The sequence below is a fragment of the Leuresthes tenuis genome, unplaced genomic scaffold (assembly GCF_036924035.1).
Source record: "Leuresthes tenuis unplaced genomic scaffold, fLeuTen1.0.hap1 SCAF_5, whole genome shotgun sequence".
Lineage (NCBI taxonomy): Eukaryota > Metazoa > Chordata > Actinopteri > Atheriniformes > Atherinopsidae > Leuresthes > Leuresthes tenuis.
Window position 1 is genome coordinate 4650476 of NW_027325359.1, and position 15904 is coordinate 4666379.

The 15904-nt window shown below is 38.5% G+C and overlaps 1 protein-coding gene across 1 annotated transcript in view; it reads left to right on the forward strand.

The window, feature by feature from the left end:
• Positions 1-8450: 8450 nt before the first annotated feature.
• Positions 8451-15904, forward strand: part of LOC140306900 (excitatory amino acid transporter 2-like) — a 29263-nt gene continuing 21809 nt past the window's right edge. Inside the window, exon 1 of the mRNA XM_072385536.1 lies at positions 8451-8662. The gene's annotated coding sequence lies outside the window, so the exon portion shown is untranslated. The remainder of the gene's footprint in view (positions 8663-15904) is intronic.

Below are 15904 nucleotides of genomic sequence, written 5' to 3' on the forward strand. Positions count from 1 at the left end.
ATGTGCTAGTCATCAGGTCCATGATTCTAAAGCCCCCACCTGCATGATTCTGTCATGGAAATTTGCTGTCTTCTTCTACTTCTAGTTTTAAACTTAAATATTTTCAAATGAGCTTTGGCTAAGACAAGACGGCGGCATTGTCACTTATGGCTTCTTCCTTACATGATAAAGCTTTGACCTGTGTTCATGGTTAGAGTGGTGAACTATGTTCACAGACAGTGATACCTGGAAGTGTTCCTGACCCTTTGCGGTAAATTTCCATGACAGAATCACGCAGGAGGGCTTTAAGCTCAAGGGCATCCAAAATTGATTTTTGCCTTTTTCCCTTGCACACAGAGTTGTCTCCAGATTCTCTGAATCTTTTGATGATATATATAGTAGATGATGGAATCTTCAAAGTCTTTACAATTTTATATTGACTGACATTACTGTGAAATGGCTCCACAATCTATGGACAGTGTTTTTGCCTTCTGTCTTTACTTCTGAGAGAGTTTGTCTTTCTAAGGCGCTTTTACATGTTTTTACACAGCCATGTCACTGACCTGACCTGTTGCCCATTAACCTAATTAGTTCCAAAAATCTTCCTTCAGTTGTTTCTTTTTTAGCACCGCTCTCTTATTCAGCCTTTAGTAGCCCCACTCACAACTTTTTGTGTTGCAGCCATCAACTTCAAAATGAGCACATGCTTTTTTTCATGAAATATTAAAATGTCTCATTTTCAGCATTTGAAATTTGAAAGTTGTCTCTGTTCTATTTTGAATAAAATGTTGATCGACAGTATTTTAAATGACAAGAATTCTGCTCTTATTCACATTTTATACACTTAACATTTTTACACTTATACAGCTTAACCTTTTTGGAACCGGGATTGTAAATCAGTTACTTCCTTTCTGACCTTCTTCCATTATCCATTATTGTACACCTGCAGCTTATACTGACGTCAAAGAAAGAGTGATATAAAATGTATTATTACTTTATGTTGTGGAGTATCCCGTGCATCTTAGTTTAATGAAAAATAAAATCAGTAAAAGAGATAACATTTGATGAGGCAAAAATATTTACACAAGGCTTTAGAGCTGGTGAAATAAATGTGTCCACATTTGATTATCGTGCACTTGGGTTTCCTTCTATTGCTACTATCTTTTAAAGACTTTCTGTCTCTCTTCCACCCATTTTATAAAAGTTGAACAACAGCTTGCCACAGTCCTGTGTTTCCCAGAGGACAGTCCTATCCACTTGGACTGGGAGACTGTCTGTTCACAGGCCCTAGTAAGCTCACAGGGCAACATCAAGAGAGAGACGGGTAACACTTAACTATGAGTTGATCGGCCTGGGAACAGAGGTATAACCCTGAGGACAGCATTAGTATAATGATGAGAAAATGCTACTATGAGAACGTAGTAAACACTAGAGAGGCAGAGGAGCAAAATACTTCACACCGGATTTACACGAAATGTTTAGGTTTCGGTCCAGTTTTCCCAGTGAGGGTGTCAGATAGGGTGTGAGGAGAATAGTCATTACAGTTAATACACCTTGGCTACTGGGATCCAATTAGTATTCTGGTCTAACATGGCAAAATAGGAATGCTTCTGATATGTGATATGTCAAGAAATGACATTTACAAGCCTTTGTCCAAAAAAGCTGGAGGTAATGATTTATGATGTTATACCTGAATTTAATCATTTGTAAATAATTAAAACTTCATTTTTAGCTGACAATAGTACAAGTAAACAAATTAAATGGTGAAACAAATAATTGTTTTAATATGTTCTCATTATGAATCGAATGAAATGCCAGCAACACGTTTAAAGGAAATTGTGGCACTGTGTTGAGCCCTCTCTTTCTCTCAAACTGTAAAATCTAGAATCTGTGTAAATCAGTAGTTATCATTTTGAAAGTTGTTCTTGCTTGATACATACAGGAGTTTTTCTGATCTGTGACACTTATGTTGTATTTCACATTTTACAATCCACCAGTTTTTTTCAGTGGTTGACGGATCTGGACTGCAGGCAGGCCAATTTAACTACTAAACGTTTATAATGAAGCTATCGGGAAATAGTAAAAGACACAGAATATTATTTGCCACTTTTATGCTGAAATAAACAAGACTTTCCCTGAAAAATGGAATTGGGGCAGATGTTGCACCATCCTATATAAACTGTCAATGTTGCCGTCGCAGATTTGCAAGTTTCCTACGTCTTTTGAAAAAATTAACCCCTATACCACCATGGAGGGTTGCTCTTGAACTGTGTGCTGATGACAAACTAGATGGTCTTTCTCATTGTTAGCCACATGAGTGCAGCTTTCTAGATTTCAGTAATAAATTTAAAATCTTGATGTTTAAGACAAGCCCGCCTTTTGCCTGAAGGTAGCTGGAATTGGCTCGAGCCATCCTGCAACCCTAAATTTGAGTAAGGCATAAAGAAAATGGGAGAATAGAGGGATGGATGGATGTTTCAGACAGTTTTGCACTTTGCCTCAGTCCCAGAGCTCAAGCTGACATAAAAAACAACTTCTCTGGATCTTGTTTTTTTGTAATTTCTTTACATGAGGAAGTATTCATGAGTGATGCCTGATTGGTTTAGGATTACAACTATTTTACACTGACCACAGACTTGTCTTTATCAGTATTGAATACTGTACTGGAATACAGGGATTTCTCCAGATTTCCTGAATCTTTCAATTATATCATGTATATTAGACAATGAAGTACTATGGCTTTTAATATTGAATGTTTCATTTTTTATTTTTTTAAGTATTCACCTCTCCACTTTAACGTCTTTACTAGAGTCCCAGGGATGTTCCTTCTTTTTCATGTCATATCATGTTACTAACATCAGTGAACTTAATTAGCTGTTACTTTGTTCCCCCGGGTACTACCCCATTATTTTTGTCTTTTGTCTTTTGTTGCTCCTTTTGCAAGACTTCTAAAATATTTATTTGACAACAAGTACATTATATTCACCTCCAACATTCCCTAAGTAGTTCATCATTTTGGCCTCAGAGCCATCCTTTTTTTAGGCACTACACCCCAACAAACAATATAATATGCTTGATACAGCATAGTACACAATATCTTTAGATATCTATTGGTACAGTATGTATACACTGAGCCTAAACATTGTATTTTTATTTTTTGCCAGATAAAGCAATATAAAAAAGCAGACAATCATATGTCTTTAAACAGCAGCAAAGAGAGCACAGTGCACTCGGGTTTCAACATAAATGACAATTTTGCGACACTGATGCAGAACTCCAGCTGTGTTTTCATCCATTTGTGACTTTTGTCCCTGAACTGGAATAGAGTAGCATTATGAGTCTGCACAAAATATCAGCGCTGCAACTGAGCTGAGAGGGTAGAGAAGGGGGGAACAGAGAAGACTGGTATAGAAAAACCTGAAGCTAAATGGAAATGAAAAGAGTAAAACAAAGTAGCAGGAACTATTTCTCTAGTGTTTGTGTGGTTTGCTTGGGGGGCATTATCATTCTCTGGCTGAAAATACTTACCTTCCTCCTCTAGTGAACTTCTATGTCTGCCAGGGGATTTTCTCAACACTTTCTAGGTTTATTATCCTCGAACACCCATGTGAAATGTTTCCTGGTTTTCTATTTGCTATGAGTATGGCTCAAAGATGTTTAAGGACAATGTCCTCTTTATACTAATGCAAAGTGTAGCTATATGTTTTGATTTGTTCCCTCAGAAACCTTTTAAAATGGGTAACCATAAAATAATCTCATCATCTCGAATCATAACTATTTTGTTCATCACTTAATATGATTAATGAAAGGGTAAAGGAAAAAGCTTAGCTTTAGTGTTACATAAATGTTCTTACAGCTTTGTGAGGAGTTCACCAGTTCTTTGTTATTTAGAAAGCCTCAGTAACTTGCAAATTGAAGGGGGGGGGGTTAAGTGAGCAATGCAGATAGGGTCAAAATGCTGTCTCCATGCTGAAGGCAAGCTCCCCAATAATCACAAAGTACAGCTTTTGTAAGTTTATGCAAAATAGATTCACAGTCCACCGTAACCACAGTACTGGTTTATTCTCAGTTGGTGCCCTTCTGAAAAAGTTCGATACCAAATGGAGGGGATTGCTGTTAAAACCCACCTGCGTTCACTGCTGCTTTGCGAATATAGAGCTTGTGCATATTCTTGTTGACTATGTGTCCACCAAAACCTGCAGGAGTTTTTGCACAGACGGTTGTTTTGTTGTGCAAATCCCTAACAGGAAAAAGTTCTTCCCTGAAATTCCAAAGATGATTTATTTGCTGAGGCATGCAGCAGGACAAGCTGCAACTTATCAGATGAAACGTCCAACAGTAGATTAATGAATTCCACGTTTTACCTTTATCTAAAAAGTTTTCTAAATTTTCTACAAAAAAAGGTGGTTGTTGGTGCAGAATTTGATTCAAGATATGTGTCCCATCAGTCTAAATTCAGCAAATATATTTGCAGCAAGTAAACCTTAAATTAGTCACCTGGAAAGTGAGCCAAGTCTGGCAGTCATTTCAAATGAGTCTTAACATGTTCTAACTGACACTCGTCTGCTAAAGCACATGAGAGTGCAGTCATACATACCTTCAACTGGCAGCTAAAAGTGTTATCATCCAGTGTAGCACATAGGCAAGAAACAACTGCATTGAGAACACAAAGAAATTCAGTGCCAAATAAATGATGGTTAGTAATCCATTGTAAACAACTCTGCGATTCCCCATCAATTATTTCATTTCTCTCATTTTTACTTAATGAAATGAATAGATTACATTATAGTTTTAAGTTGATAAAACATACAATACATACAGTACAGTTTAGGTTTCAACCATTTTTATGCATTTATTCTTTTGATCCTCTCATTTGTCCTTAATGTGCATAACAGTCATAACAGTTGCAGACAAAAGAGTTATAAAATAAGCTAATTTTTACAGGTCTGTCACCAATAGCTGCATTTCCATCAGCCTGTTTAGATGTGTATCGAGAAATATCACATCGGAAAAATATGATGGAAACGCCATAATGAATTAAAATCCCCTAATTCACACAAATTAAAATGAGCATGATTCGAATTTCTTTTTGTATGCATTTCCCAATGATTCAAATCACTTTTGGATGGAAACATGACTATTGTCTCACTATAAAGAAGCATATGGATTCAATAAGAATCACTATACACCAACCATGTTGGTAGAGTATAGCTGACTGGACAGAGGACTTTCAGAAATTGTGTGGACTTTGCTCATCATCAGACAGAAATCAATTTTTGGCACCATATACAGTATATGCCCAAATCTAATGGACGGCAGGTAAACAGCAGGGGGGGAGATAAGGTGACATTACTGGCAGAAAAGCAGACAGGTCGTCTGAAATAGTGGTCAGATGTGTCAAAGCAACATGTGTGAATAACAACAGTGTATACCTGACAAAAACTCTCTATCCAAAGCCAATTTGTGGTCTACTGTATATTAAATCAATAGCAGTGGAGTGATACCTGCAAGCTATTTCAAGCAGCTAATATCGGAAAAACACTCCATCAGGATCTTCCTTTGATGTCTCTCTTCCTCAGGGGTTTCTCCCCAACAGGCAAGTTTTTTAATCACCTTGGCTATTCATGCTCATTCTGATCCTGCCTACACTCCTGCTCAGTCAGTGACTTGGGGTGGCTTTTAAATTTGCTAGTCTGCTTTCTATTTATCACTGTTTCACAATATCTAACCAATCCAATATATATATATTTTTTTAATCACCATTGTCAGAGCTTTCATTTTCATGGCTTACGTAAGTAAGCAGTTGTTGATTTTCTTCATAACTACAATTAACATTGTGACTTTTTTCCTCTCCGTGGGGGCAAAGCTGCAAATAGAATTCTTGAAGATTAATTAGAGCTGCCAACACAAATGCCTTATCAAAACCTGCGGGATGCTTTGATTCGTGAAGAAAAGCTCACCTGGATGCTGAACAGTTGAGTCTGATCAAAAATGCTAATTTATCGTATTTAGTCATGTGTGTAAAAGTGGAATATCAACTCGACTGAAAAGATGCTTCACCACTTACTCACATAGTGGAGTCACCATCTGGCAGGAGCAGTTTTGGAGATTTACTTTACTTACTCCTCATCCAACCATATGCTGCAGCATGTGAGTGTTACTGACTCTGTGCGCTTACATATTTCTAATGGCAGTTAATACAGGTTTCAGGTATTGCTCTAGAAAATGACTGAAGAGTAAAAAGATCCAAATGGAGAAGTTTGAATGAAACTGCTTTTGTCCGAATAACTTTCACATCTTTCAGCCTCCCAACTCTGTATTCTGTCTTCTTCACTTTTTTTTGTTTGTACTTTTTGAAAAGTTGTTGTGAATTTTCTAATAAATATAAATGAAACTGCTTTTGTCCAAATAACTTTCACATCTTTCAGCCTCCCAACTCTGTATTCTGTCTTCTTCACTTTTTTTTTTGTTTGTACTTTTTTCTAATAAATATAAATTCATGTTGCTATGGAGTTCAGAGTTTTGAATTACCACATCTGTATTTTAAGAGCACAGCTGCCAGAAAAGGTTTCCCATCACAATATAATTACATTGTCCACAGTGTCATTATGTGACACAGATAGACAGTCTGGTATATCTGGAATAATTATCAGATATCAAAATAAAGTGCCAAGTATTTGCTTTAGTTTGAATAAATTCATGTAGTTGTTGAAACAACAGAGTAGGAGATATGGCAGTGTTTTTCCAGAATGTATACATTCAGAAAAGTAGTAACACATAGCTCATGGGTCATTGAAGGTCACAAAATTTACTATTTAGACTGATGGGGAACTGTCACTATTAGCAAGAAAATGAGGATCATGACTGTAACCGTAAGTACTTTCACAAGGGACTAACTCCTAATACAGCTTCAAACACAGCCAAGACAGGTTACACTGTGAATAAACACACCAGCTAAAATTTGGAATAAAGATGTATGTTCTCATTAAATGTGAAGGAGAAAGAGGGAGAGAAAAAGGAACAGCTCAGAGCACAGTGGCCCAGAGCACACCACCTCATTTGTCAAATGTGACAATGGTTTCATAATAGCTTGGGGGGTGGTGACAACCAATGGAAATGGGACAAAGACATTTGTTGATGATTTCAAAGCTGATAAAATAGGATGAATGTAGAGGTGTGCTCTATGAGGTCTTAGCCAAAAAAAAACAAACAACCTTTGATGGGAAAGAGGAGAAGCATACATGACTTGTTGAGTCACATGGTCTCATTTCAGCTGCACTACATACAGCTTGTTGTGGACCAAGCTATAAAGGTAGAGAAATGCCTCAACAGTTAAGAGCGTAATGAGCTCAAACTGAAGATTTGCAGGATTGATGGTGCAGATGTATTATAGTTAAAACATTTTTGTTTTGTCTCATATGCACAAGTCAAGAATCTTACTGAAATCTCGCAGCAGATCCATTCGATCTCTTTTCTACACCCACCTAATCCAATTCAGGGTCAAAGGGCTGGTAGCTGAGATGCCAGCATCCATTGTAATTTTACAGTGCATCTAATTGTTAAAAAAAAAAAATAGTTACTTGCAATTTCAGACAAAACAACTCCATTATATGCGTTATCATTATGTATGTTCACTGCACCACATCTGGTCAGTGTGGCAGAAGATAAGTCTCCCCTAAAGCCGTTTGTTCAAATTTGATAGAAAATACCATATTTAGCTAATAAAGCAAATTTATTTACTACTATGGTTAACTGACAGCTTTAACAGTTAGTTACATATAACATATGATTATTTAACTGTAATTTACACTTATTACAAAATAAAGAAATACACTGTTGTAAATCCAAAGGGAATCTATAGCGGTTCATTTCATGTCCCATGGGAGTATCACTGGGACACATACAAAAAAATTTGGCGATGATAAAGATACTATTTCCTCTATACTGACTTGAGGTGCCTCAAAGGAAGCTGTGGCTTTTTTTCCTATTACAGTCAGTTTTCCCATTGGTAATAACATACTGCACCGAAAATGTAGCCCCACATACGCAGAGGTGACAGCGGATGCTATGTCACAGACACTGGCTTAAATGGTATCTTAATCTTTAACTCGTGCAACAGAATAGGCAAAAAAAAAAAAAACCTCTAAAGATTTCCCAGAAAGTGCAAAGTGGAAGAAACCGTGCAGCACACCCTCTGCATGGTAATGCATTATCATGAGAATGTTCATTGAATGAGGGAGATCTACAGGTTTCGCATGAACTTTGACAGCAAATCGTGTTGGGTTGTATGTGTGAGAGAGCAAATAAAGAGAAGGTCACTAGTGACACGGAGAGAAAGGGAGAGTGGTTACGGTACAGGTTGCATCTTCAATCAACGACAGTTGGCATTCCCATGCAGCGGAAACAAAGGGAGGGGGGTGGGGGTGGAGGGAGGAGGAGGCGGGCAGGGGGCTATAGCGCCTAAGAGAGAGGTGAGGCAGAGCTCATTCAGTGGGATCGTTGAGCTGCGGAGCTCCACGGATTAACTGACAGAAAATCTCTCCGTTTGGTGTGTGAAGCGCTCCTGTTCTGGACCGCTGTGCGCTCAGCAGCTCGCTGTGGCTCACCTACTCTGAAGCGGATGCGAGAAGACCCTGCAAGGGGACATCACCAAAAACTTTTGCCATCGTGGTTTGCTACAAAGGTAAGATTCTTTTTGAGATTATTTTTTGCTTGTAAGCGTGGTGAACAAATGCATGGACTGTCTTGATGGTGACTTAGGCTTTAACATCGCAAGTTATTGGGTAAACTGAAATGAATGGTTTAACCGAGAAATTATGCAGGTGCACCGGGGTAGCAGGAGTGAACATAAACCACATAAACAGCAATTTTTAGTTCTCCCTTAAATTATTGTTTGTCAAATATTGATATTTATTTATCTATTTGTATATTTAGATACTCTAGATACTCGATAAACAGCGCAGAATACCAACAATATCACGTTATAGCCTTGTCTGATCAAAACAGATGTAGGCTATTTGTTCTCGTCGGATTTCGCAAATTGCAAAGATGCATGAAATACAATAAAAATGGATGTGTAGATTGTTTCAGGTTTCTCTCTTCACCTGCCACCTGTCAGTAACTTCACAAGGATCGAACGACAATAAAGCGGCTTTGTGCTTTCTGAATTTGCATCCTTTGGCCAACATACAGCTTGCAAGGCGCAGTGTGAGGTTAGCCCTCTCTATAGGCTACTTAATTTTCTGGCTTTTGCACTTGCAAAAGCAGCTTGCTGTGACCTCAACCCAGCTAAAAGCTGCAGCTGAGCGCGAAACAGTCATTTACATTTAGCATTTTAAAAGTTGCTCTGAGATCAGTTTAGAAGTTTACAATATTTTTGAAGTAATAGCCCGTGGACCTTTAGCCAACTTGATGAATTCGTTTTGGTCAAGGCACATGTGTTGCCACTGCATGGTGATTAGTTTACGGTTACCGATGTACTTATAGCCATTTCTAATGATGAGCTGCAAAGTTGAGCCATGAGATGAAGACTTGCTCTGACAAAATCCCTTGCAGAAAAGGGAGATTTCACACAGACTTTGTGAGATTGTGACGGGCAGTGTGTCTTACATATGTAGACTACTTTTGAAAATGTTTGAAGCACCTTGTGTTTGTGAAATGATGGGAAATGAAGCTGCTCAAAGAGGACACCTCAGGAAACACCAAATTCAACGAAGAACGACAAAATAACACTTTTTTTTTAACCTTACAAACGCCACCCACCCCTCGAGCCAATCGTTACAGCCCTTTCTCTCTGTCATATTCAAACGCATGCAAGCGGGCGCGAACAAACACATTTACAGAGACACGCAATTGTCCAATTGCACCATCAATTTCACCATGGGAAACCATTCTCTTGCACCCTCGGTTGATTGCCGTCTGCATTACACGTGGCTTTTAAAAGCGTGTACGTGTAAGCGTTTGTGGAGGCTTTTTTTAAAACATGGAAACGAGGAGGTGCTTCCTCTGTGTCCTGATACATATGCGCTTGGATTTCAATGGCCATCTTCCACTGGTGGTTCGGTCAGAGGAACTGACTGCACTATGTACGTTGTGTCACAGGTCTGATAGAGCCTTGCCATCCGGTGTAACTGTTGGTAGAATCTATACATGAAGGTGTCCATACAGTTAATGCGCTTTGTTCTTTTCCCAGAGGCTGCTGTCTAAACTACTGCATTGGGGCATTTTCTGTCCTACATGAATGAATACAATTGTTATTCAAGGCAAGATCAGACAAGCTGAAAAGCAGAATGAGTCACATATTTATAGATTGGTGGTCTGAATCTGTTATAATAAATGAGGCTTCACATTAGGAGGACTATGGGTACATTATGGACATACATTGACACAGAAGAACATCAGTATTGTCAGAAAATAACATGGATTGTTTCAGCCTCTTCTGTGAAACACATTCTCTGAACAGATTGGGTGGAATCTTTGTAAAGAACACAAGAAGGTTTCATCAAAATTAGTTTTGGATTGTTATCATAATCATAAGTCCAGAGTCTAAGAAAACATGCACATATATACGCACACTGCTGGCATGCAGACACTAACACACAAACATCACAATTCTTTGTATCGACTGTGTCAACCATCTGTGGAGATTTTGCTTTTTCCCATTTTTCTTTCTTTGATCACAGACATTTTAAACCCATTTTTGTCACCATATGCAATCTCTAGTCATTATTTATTGCTGATTTTTATTTATCTTCTCCCTCCTTATTTCAAAATATTTCACTTATCATCATATGGACCTATCATTAAAAGTACATTCTAAAAGAGATGGATACAAATATAGTGCAACACTCATGATTCAGAACAGTGGGGCGGATGGCAAATGAGCTATCAATAGTAAGAAGGTATGAGTTGATGATTTTTTCAATGCAGAGTATGCTGAACAATCGACAACAAACATGAAACATTCTCTATACTGTACCGGAGTGCAACTTAGTTCCTAAGAAAGCAATAAAATCCAAGAACAGTGTGTCACATATAATAAGATTTTACATTGCCAGGAGTGTCAAGTAGAGTTTGAGAAAATGTGTGAGGAAGAGAAAAACAAACGTAAAGAGAGAGAGTCAGAGAACAAGCAGTGAAATACAAATCTCACTCGAAAGGTATATGTAGAAGAATCGGGGATGGAGTGAGTATTTGTGGAAGATGGGGAGGTTTCTCCTCCTTGAGGTGTTTTTCTGTGAAAAGAGAGCCCTGCCCATGCACAAGGAGCTAAAGGGACTGCACAAGTAGCCAGAAGATGGAGCATACGTTACCTGTCTTTGACTGGCCAAGTCAAACCTCTACAAACACTGCTGGTCAGAAATGCTGCACAAACAGGGGGAAGAGAAAGACAGTGGGAGTGAAAGTAAAGAAGGCGGCTGGGGAAAATGGAGGAATGAAAGAAATCAGAACGAAAAAAAGGACAGTAGGACCAGAAAAATGGGAGGTTTGAACACAGGTGAAACAGACACTAAACTATGGCAGGGGGACATAGAGATGTGTGATTGTGTGCATGTGTGTGGATGTGTATATCCATTCATGCAGCTTCTCTGTGGTCTTGCTGCCAGTCTGTGGCATCCAGTGCTTGAGTAATCCTCCTGGGAACACAGTAAAGCTGCCAAAGTACCATCCATTCTCTTTTCACTCTCACCACGCTCATGCTTGTCTATCCTTGTCTGTCTTTTTTGCACTTCCTCCGTACTCTTCTTTTTCCTCTTTTCATTTCATTCCTTCTTAATCACCTTAATATTGTCCAGTTTCATTTGTTTCTGTGCTTGATTTTTCCTGTATTCATTCTGGGTCTTGAATTGCGATTGGTGACCTCCTCATCACTGTATTCCTGTTGTGAATCTTCCCAGTGTGGGGAAGAGGGGATTCATACTCTTGAAGTCCTGCCTATAGAATCAGTGTTTCGTTTATAAGTGAGTTGAACAGTGTGAAGCCTTTCCCATGGACAGACCAAACAAAGAACCCGGCTCCCCTCACTTCTGTATGACTGCACAGGAACAGAAACATGGCATTCACTTGTGAGACTGCTGCTGGGCAGCAAAATTTTAGATCTCTGCTGGCTGTGGTCAGAGCTCTTCTTCAGTTTCACTATAAGACAGCAGCCTTAACAGCCCATATAATCTGCATGGATGTGTCAGGGAAGAAATATGAACACTCAGTTAATTCTGTTTTAGTTCCATTTAATATATTTGAGTTAATTTTGAATGGAGAGTCATCATACAGTGAGTATAAAACACTTTCATGTTTTCCCAGTACAGGTTAAAAAAAGCCACGTTACACCTTGTGAGAACACTTACAACACCTTCTACCCTCCCTGGTGTACAAAACTGGAGAACAAATTAACTTGAATGTAACCTAAGTAAAATGATTACTCAAGCAATAAACATATGGAAGAGACCTTACATATTAACAATAAGATGAAAACAACAGCTGAGATGATTTTTGTGTTTTGAAATATTTGTTTTGCATTTACAGCATTCTGATGTAAAAATAACAAATGAAAAGTAATTTAATATGATTTCAGCGTTATATGGGTTTTCTCGTATTGTGTAAAACTTGATCAGTGTTGGCAAGTACGGCACAAGACTGCATAGGGCCCATGTGAGAATTTTTCTGTTTGCTCCCATATGATAGATCCAGGTCAAAAGTCATGGTCAAAGCAGACCACACAGAGTTTCCACTAAAGTAGGCCATAACAAAGGGAAATTCACAAAAAATTGCCAAATGCGATAAATAACTTTATATTATTGGTGGTCCAGTTCAGTTTAAAATGAGCCAATCTGTAGTTTTATTTTCTGTTGTAATTTTTCATTGAATACATTCTCATAAATCATATCAAACATTAACATACCGGGGCCCAGAGGGAATTGAATCACTGTTTACTGGAAAAGTGAGGGCCTCATCCCACCCAGCTCTTCACCACTGCCACTGTCCTCCAACCTAACGTCCCCGAACCACCCACATCCCATTGGCACCTGCTACATCGGAATTCAGGTCAGAAGGGGGAGTCACGGAATTGCTCTTGGAGTGATTGGTAAAGCAAAGAGGAGGCAGGACAGTGGGGGTCTCGTTTTTTTTTTTTTTTCCCTGGCATCAAAAACCATGCCACTGTGAGTAATCAGGCCATTGTGCTGCAACAAAGGAATCATAATTAAAGGACTTTAAGAGACTTGTTTGAAACAAACAGAGGACTTCATCTGAACAATTGTCACAAGATTAAGTTAGACAGATCTCTGCTGATTATAGGATGGAGCTACCTTTTGTTTATGGCACGACTCTGAACTTTGTGTTAGATTTTCATATGTTTCACACAGAGAATCATATTGAAAAAAAGATAGTTAATTATCTCCATGACAGATCCATTAAGCTGTGTGCTTGATAATTAGTGAAATGCCAAGGCATTATAAATCATTGTACAAAAAGTCCAAAAGTAATAAAAACAGCTCAAGAAATTATTGTCATTCTGCAGGAATGCATTTCTCCTTTGTATCCATCTCTTTTAGAATGTTCTTTTAATGATAGGTCAGTATGATGATAAGTGAAATATTGTGAAATAGGAGAAGATTGGAGGGAGAAGATAAATAAAAGTAATAAATAATGACTAGAGATTGCATATGATAACAAAAATGTGGTGAGGGTTTAAAATAAAATCTAAGAAAGACAAATGTTAAAAAAAGAAAATTAAATAAAACTACTGTCATTGCTCCTTTCTTTTCCTCCATCTTACAGAACTTCCTCTTTCTTTGCCCTTTTTTACCATTCCACAAATCTTCAATTAAGTGCGTAATGGGCCTCAGAGGCAGGTTTGTGTGCTTCTTTGTTCAGCCTTGGGGGATCGGCCGGCATTAATGTTCCTCTTGAGTATGTAAATAGCCTGAGCTGTGGGAGCGCAAAGCAGAGCTGTCAATTGCCCGCTTAATCACGAAGAGCTCCATCACTTTTAGACATTTTCGGAAGCCAGAACAGGACATGCATGAGAACTTCAGCACCACAGACAATACCCACACTTGGAAGAGTAACCTCAGCACCCAACTCTCGCTTGTTCCAGAATAAACCTCTCTTTTTCCTCTCTCTCTCCCTTGATAGGACCCTTTACCCTCACCCCTTCTACCCTCCTTCCCCTCCAAAACCGGCAGTGGCCCTCACCCCTTCTACTCATACAGATCCCTGACCAATCCTCCCTCGGCGTGAGTGCTGCTCCCCTCAGCTAAGCCTATCCCATTCTGACGAGCTCCAGTTGATAGACCCTGCAGTGTAGATTTGTTTACCTCACCCTCTTGTCCAGCGGAACACACAACAATCCCGTTCATTGCCTGTTTGTCAGTCCCCTTTTCAGAACTAAAAGAGTAGAAAGAGAGAAGGGGGGGCTACAAAAACAAAAACGGAGGAAACAATTAAGTTTCCCCTCCTCCAAATGAACCCCATGCTAGCAGTTTCCCAGCTCTAGATTCTGTGAACTAACTTGGAGGCCTGTAAAGTGGTCCATTATTCTAGCAGGAGTGGTGTGTTCCAAGAGCGGCTTGCCTCAATGACTGATGAACACAGAGAAGGGTTTGTTAGAGGGTTTTGGCTCACCACATCATGCACTGGTTAATTAGGAGCTGCCTCCATCCATCCATCCATCCATCATCTATCTATCTATCTATCTATCTATCTATCTATCTATCTATCTATCTATCTATCTATCTATCTATCTATCTATCTATCTATCTATCTATCTATCTATCTATCTATCTATCTATCTATCTATCTATCTATCTATCTATCTATCTATCTATCTATCTATCTATCTATCTATCTATCTATCTATCTATCTATCTATCTATCTATCTATCTATCTATCTATCTATCTATCTATCGAAGAATTTATAAGTACTGTTTATATATTGTCAAGTTTAAATATTTTTATCAAGCTTTATCAAGTTTTTTAGAAACGGTTTTACAAACTATACATTTTGCTCAATCCTGTTGGCACAAATGAACTCACTGGGAATCTAATGCTCTCCGCAGAATGAGGATTTCAGTGAACAGAGATTTTGTATGCCTTAACTCTGAGCAGGCTAAGATGTCTGTGCTCTGAAGATTTGGCTGTGACTGGGATCAAACGTTGTAAATGTGTCGAAAAAAGCTTTTTCCCAGAGGTTCTGATAATGATATATAGATTGTCATAATTACGCAGTGGAAAGAAGCCTATGTGAGCATATTTGCTCTCTGTGGCATTCCTGTGCTGCCTGCTACTGAGAAAATATTTACATAGTACATACAAAGTGTGCAGCAAATAATGACGTGGAAAGAAAAGCAAAGGACCGAGGTCTCCCTTTGGCTTATTCCCTTGCAAGAACAGTTGGTAACAGGAAAAAGGGATCTCTTATTTTCCTAGCATTTCAGGGATTTTAGAAAAAAATATTCTCAATGCTTGACTGTAGATGTTGTGCTAAAAGAAGTTGTTTTAGGAGAACAGGTTTGCTGGATGCAGAGACCTAAAGTAATTATCAACATATTTCTAAGATAATTTTTTGTCAATATCATTATCTTTGTCAATTATGGTTCTATTTGTTACACTAAGCCATCTCCTTTCCAACACACAGGTTTAAATTAGGTTTATACTCCACACCCTTAATAGAGTAGAAAGTGCATCAGGGCATAGAAGCAGGTCCTAACACAATCAGACACCTACTTACACAGAACATCAGTTATCTGTCATTCACACGTCTATAGCAAACAAAGGCACTGCCTTAGGTGATGCAACATAATGTTTTAGTGACAATATGCAGATTATGTGTGTGAGACAGAGGGAAGAAGGGAAAGCAGAATGAAAAAAATGAAGAGGAGACAGGGTGTGTCATGTTTCGTGAAAAAGTGTCATGAGTAAGAACAT